Source organism: Schistocerca americana, chromosome 2, assembly GCF_021461395.2.
Source record: "Schistocerca americana isolate TAMUIC-IGC-003095 chromosome 2, iqSchAmer2.1, whole genome shotgun sequence".
NCBI classification, from domain to species: Eukaryota; Metazoa; Arthropoda; class Insecta; order Orthoptera; family Acrididae; genus Schistocerca; species Schistocerca americana.
This window is the reverse complement of record NC_060120.1, coordinates 91,140,020-91,146,019: the sequence shown is the minus strand read 5'-3', so window position 1 is coordinate 91,146,019 and position 6,000 is coordinate 91,140,020. Positions and strand designations below refer to the sequence as shown.

Here is a 6,000-nt window from a genome sequence, read left to right as displayed (position 1 = left end):
TTATACCACGCAGTACGAGCATCCGAGCTCAAAACAGTGGAACCAACGTTTCGCCATACTGCATCCCATTGGACTCCACTACATTTGCTAACAATCGGATTCTGGCTTTCGTGTTCCCTCCTTTCCGCCAAAATTGCTTTTGCCGTTAAGGACTGAGTGTGCCGTAACTGGTGACTAAGGTAGCTATACTCGAGATAATACTCTCTGATATGTTTAAGCCGGTAACAAATAGGTTGAACATTCAGCGGAGATTCAAGACTGTGTGGCCGGACAGCATGAAATAACTGTGCCGTAAGACCATGAGGTTCATCCTGTATGATTGCCGCCGTACGTGACACGTACAGAGCCAGTGCTTTGCGCCGTATGTCAACCAATCCCATCCCTCCATGCGTTGGGTGTAGCGCTGCTGTTCGTGCAGATACACGAAAGATCTCGCCTTTCCATAGAAAATTCGTAACTTTTGACATGATATTTTGAGCCACTCCTGCAGGAATAGGAAGAACCTGCGCCGTGTAGAAAGCCTTAGATAAAACACACGTATTAATCAACGTAATTCTGTCAAATTGGTTGAGACTTCTGTGGTAGTTATCAATTACTGCACCGTTGATTTTGTGAGCCACATCCCTCCAGTTCGCCGCCGTCATGTTTAATATTGACGCCTTCAACACTATCCCTAGAGCTTTCAGTTCACTGACGTGTGTGGCACACGAAATTTGAAGACGGTCGAGGCCTCGCAGATTTAAAAACTTGCTTTTCTGTTCATTGATGTGTGCTCCAGACGCCTGACAGTAGGTCTTGAGGACAGCTTCAAGCGCAGTGACGTCAGACGCATCTCTGATAACAATCCCAACATCATCCGCATAGGCTCCTGTTACGGACTTCACTCCTGAGATCGTTAAACCACTAAGCTTCGCCTGCAGGTGCGTGAGGAGCGGCTCGAGCGAAATGACGAACAGCAACATCGACAAGGGGCTGCCCTGAGGGACACCTCTGTCGATGAGGAGCCGTTTCGTGAGTTGCGAATTTACTGAAATTTTTGCAGTGATTCCGATGGCTACATTTTTTATTATTGCGATCGCGGACGGTAAGAAGCCCAAGCGCCGCAGTGTCTCTAGTAGGTACGTGTGGTTGACAAGATCAAATGCCTTAAAAAAATCGAGAAAGAGCAGACCACATTGTACGTTGCTGGCGTCAGCGAGCGCAATAATATCCCTATAAAAGGCAACCGTTCGTAGCATAGTCCGCCGAAAAGCACATGTTTGCTGTTTGCAAAGCATGTTGGAAGTGAGCGGCAGAAGCCTCATCTTAACTGCACGAGCTACAATCTTGTAATCGGAATTCAGTAGTGATATCGGCCGAAGATTTGTTACAGATTTTCCACCTCTGGTCTTAGGGAGGAGAACAATTTTACATTCTTTAAACTCTCCTGGAACAGACTGCCCCTGCAAGACCTCGTTCACCATGTCTGTGATCTTCGCTCCTAGTATGTGCCAGTACTTTTTATAAAATTCAATGGGAAGACCGTCAGGCCCAGGGGACTTGTTAGTAGGGGAACTGCAGATGATGTCGAAAACGTCTTCGTGACTGAAACCCGAAGAAAGACTTTCACTTTCGTCTGCAGTTATCCTCGAAGGAAGAACTTCAAGGAGTTGAGAAGCGCTGTCTGCATGGGGAGCGTTTGAAGTATAAGTCCTGACAAAGTAGCTGTAAAGTTCTCTGACGATATCGCGTTGATTTGTGACCGTCGTACCATCTTCGAGCTTACGTCCATCAATGAAAGCCCTCCTTCTATTCTTCGCGTGCTTGACAAGGTGATACAGGGCCACCGTTTCGTCTGCGCGTACTGATGTTACTTTGGATCGAACCTTAAGTCCTTCTAACTGCTCCCGTTTCAGACTGATTAATTTAGCTTTGATTCTCTTAATTTCCCCTATTCTAGTAGCCGTGGCATCCGCTCTGTCATACAAATCTCTTAATACGGAGTAATAAAATTCCATTGTCCTGCGAATTCCAGTAGCCCGTTCAATACCAAAGGACATAAGAACCCTGCGCAGTTTGGGCTTCGCTTTATAGGTCCACCATGCTATAATGCTAGGGAAGGCAGGAAGAGTGCGGAGGCACTGCTCCCAAGCACGCCTGACGGCCTCCTCCAGGTCTGAGTCGGTTAATAATGAAAGATTAAGATGCCACTGATTTTTAAACCAGCGCGTGGGTTGTTGTTGTAAGTTGATACACGCAACCACGCCACTGTGGTCTGAGAAACTGGTAGGAATAGTTTCTACATTTAATAAGTTAGTTGCTAAGTTTTCAGACACATAAATCCTGTCGATCCTGCTACAGGAATTTCCAACGATGTGTGTGTACCTCACTAAAGTTGGGTACCGAGCTTCCCAGGTGTCCTTGAGTTTAAGATCATAAACAAGACGGTTTAAATCAGGTGAATAATTAAAATTCGGTGTCTGATCTTTTCTGGACAATACACAATTAAAATCACCTCCAATGATCAGCTGCGGAGGATTGTTCCGCAGTAAATAAATGATATCTTCCTTATAAAAGCGGGCTCTGTCAGCTCTACGAGTACTCCCGGAAGGCGCGTACAAATTAATAACAGTAACGCCAAAAATAGTGACACTCAGTCCTCGACCGGATTCTAATCTTTCAATGTGGGCAAACGGAATACCTTCCCTAATTAAGACGGCAGTCCCCACGTTCGTTTCTGGGGAAGAATTGATTATTGCAACAAAACCGGTAAGGTTTATTTGCTGCAAGGCCACCTCTTGTAAAAGGGCGATGTCTGTATCCGACTCGTAAAGATATTGTTGTAGAGCACGCACCTTGACGTCAGACCGGATCTTGTTAATATTTAACGTTGTTATTTTATATGCCTGTGACATACTGAGACCTATGCAGGAAGGGGGAGGAATTAATCATCGCCAACGGTCGGATCGTCATGCCATTCCATTTGTTTATCCGGTTGTGAAGCCAAGTCATGCTCGTTGTGTTTGCCCCCGGCATCTTTATTCTTAGTTTTCTTTCGGACAACGTTCACATTTGGTTGGATTCTGTTCCTGCGGTGCCCACTATGAGCCATCTCGGCAGACGGCGGCGTGGGCGGGTCGTGGGGAATGTCAACGGCCGACGACGGTCCCGACACTACGGCCTGAATCACTCGCGCCGTGTCCTCCGGCGGCAACCCAGCTGCGGAAGTACTTTCGCTGTCAACACGTTTGTTATCAAACTCCACATGAAGTGGTGTGTTGACATTTTCCGTCACCGACTGCTGTTTATGTTCGCGTTCCGTGTTATGACAACATTCCTGTTGTGTTGCCGTGTTGCGAGCCGCCGCCGTTGGCTGTTCGGCATCCTCAGCTAGAGGCGTGGTCTGTTTACTATCACGACTGTCTACGCCGTGGTGAACCCCTGCAGCGACCTGCTGTTCACATGTCGGTCGGTCCACCGGAACCTGTTGCTGTGGTTGGTTGGAGGGCCGACCATCCGTCCCCTGCGACGCCGCGACAGCAGCTGAAATGTCACTATGTGACATGCCAGAGGAAATATCGTCTACTAGAACGGAACCTTTTAAGAACTTAGTATCAGATCTACGTTCCTGCGAGTCCTGTCTCTTTGATTCTGGGGTACTGTGGGCTTCGTCCTCAGAACTACTACCGTCACAAGTCCTACGCCGTTTGTTGGTAGCAGTGTCTCCGGTCGCAAGTGTCGGTTCGTCCGTACTTGTCCGAGGCAAGGTTGGAAATTCCTCAATGCGCACGACTTCCTGTTCATGCAACGCAGCTACACCCCCGGCTGTAGCACTTTCTGCCGCTTGATTATCGGTAATAATCTCCGCGAGCGTTAGCCGTTTCCGTTGCTGTAAGGAATTTTTTAATACGAAAACCCGTTTAGGACAATCTTGACGCATGTGGCCACTCTCATTGCAGATGTGACACGTCAAAGTTTGACCAGAGTACGTAACTTGAACCCTGTAATCGCAAACCATGATATGGGAAGGAATATTGACTTTCACATGCATATCTACTGACCGAACACCACTGAAACACTGCAAGCGATGTTGGCTAGACCAGCGTTCATTTCGAATCTGTTTGACATCCCCATACTTGCTTAACACATCTTTTAAATAACAATTTTCAACTTCCGGGGGCAAATTAAAAATACGTACAGTTTTATATTCTACGTCGGCATTAGTAACGGTGACGGTACTTACAGAGTTATCCCGATGCCGGAATTCAACTCGCCCGCCATGCTTCATTAGTATCTTATCCAGCAACACAGGGTTCAGCAATTTGACAAAAAAACAATATTGCTCCATGTCGTAATATGCAGTGTGCACCTGATCAGAATTGATACCAATAACGTCCACTATCCAGTCATGAATTTCCAGCGATGTCGGTTGTACGTGACGGGTTGACTTTTCAAATTCAAAGCGGATGGTACGTTTCCTGGGAAATAACCTGGCCATATCAGAAATTAACAAGCGGTCGAGGCCGCTAAATAATAACAAAGAAAACGGTTAGAAACTCCAAAACAATTAACGGAAAATTTCACTGCACTTATAACAGAAAGTAAACACAACACAAATATCACAACTCGCAAACTCTCCGGTTAACAGCGCTCTCAGCACGTCCGTGTAGCTCCGTGTCTCAAGCGCGACTACCCCTAGACCAACAGGCCGCACAAGTAAGCAAGTCTGCACCCCTCCACCTACTGAGATCTTGCCGCACTTGCTAGTTGCAGCATCCTAGCTGGACCATATTCTCAAAGAGGTTTCTTAATCTGACACCTACAACATGCGCTGTGCTGAACACCAGTGTATGTGAATGCTGAAAGAGCTGCTTGAGTTGTGTGACAGTATTTCGACCGTGTGAAGTGCAAATGTTATCGTGACACGAACAATCCGCCCACTACGTAGCGTTCTGTGTCAGCACGCAGTTTTCGACAGTACTCTGTGTCCATAGCTGTTTTCATAGCTAGGCTGCTTCCAGCACGAAGCATCCGCCATACGAAAGTGGCTGTTTCGCGATTTTGATTACCTGATCCTTCGACATCACTTCATGTACGAATACTGGCAAGAATTCTCGCTACATTCGAAGGTGCTCCTTCCACTTCCAGCCTACTTGGTTGCTTCATTAGCCACGCAAACACTTCCTGAGGACCATACGTGTAATAACATCGCAGCTTATCGGCTTAATTACATGATACCACTGAATTTAAGAGCGCTACAGGCATCCGGTTCCATGGTGTAATGGGTAGCACTCTGGACTTCGAATCCAGCGATCCGAGTTCGAGTCTCGGTGGAACCTGACGCTGTGTTTTGCGATCGTTTCTAGAAATGTGTACGAGCCGGTGGTTGGAATTGTATATGCAGAAATTTAACTAGGATCATGAAATGCAAAGTGTTAATAGCAGTCCACACGTGAGTGGGGAGCGCTCCAAATGCTTATGCTTTTGCTACTAGGATTAATAACGAGACGTAAGGGGTTCAACTGCGAGAAGACGACCTCAGCTGTTCCTCCCCGCAGGAAAGACATCTCACCGTTTTGGGTGCTGCATGCGCATGCATTTACCAAACTTGCATGCGATGTACTAGTTCCTGGGGAACGAATAGAATCGTTGTACGTGCCAGTCTTTACGTATAGATATAAGTAAGCGGAGACGGCTTAATCCTGCCACGTAGATTGCTTTCCATAAGACGCACCTGAGAGTCTCATGGGCCGGTGGCCCGACATGCAGTTTGTCCTGCTGCATGGCTTACTTTCAGAGACTCGCAAGTTTATCGTAGTGCTGGGTTGTCGCGAAAGTGAAAAGTAGGGCCTGTCCGGGATTTGAACCCGGGACCTCATGCACCCAAAGCAGGAATCATACCCCTAGACCAACAGGCCGCACAAGTAAGCAAGTCTGCACCCCTCCACCTACTGAGATCTTGCCGCACTTGCTAGTTGCAGCATCCTAGCTGGACCATATTCTCAAAGAGGTTTCTTAATC

At 47.2% G+C, this 6,000-nt stretch overlaps 2 non-coding genes across 2 annotated transcripts; one reads left to right on the top strand and one right to left on the bottom strand.

Moving 5' to 3' along the window:
• The first annotated feature begins 5,246 nt into the window (after positions 1-5,246).
• Trnar-ucg lies at positions 5,247-5,318 on the top strand. Its single transcript has one exon. It is a non-coding gene; the product is annotated as a tRNA-Arg (tRNA).
• A 507-nt stretch (positions 5,319-5,825) lies between these two features.
• Positions 5,826-5,897, bottom strand: Trnap-ugg. The gene has a single exon. It is a non-coding gene; the product is annotated as a tRNA-Pro (tRNA).
• Between the last annotated feature and the right edge of the window lie 103 nt (positions 5,898-6,000).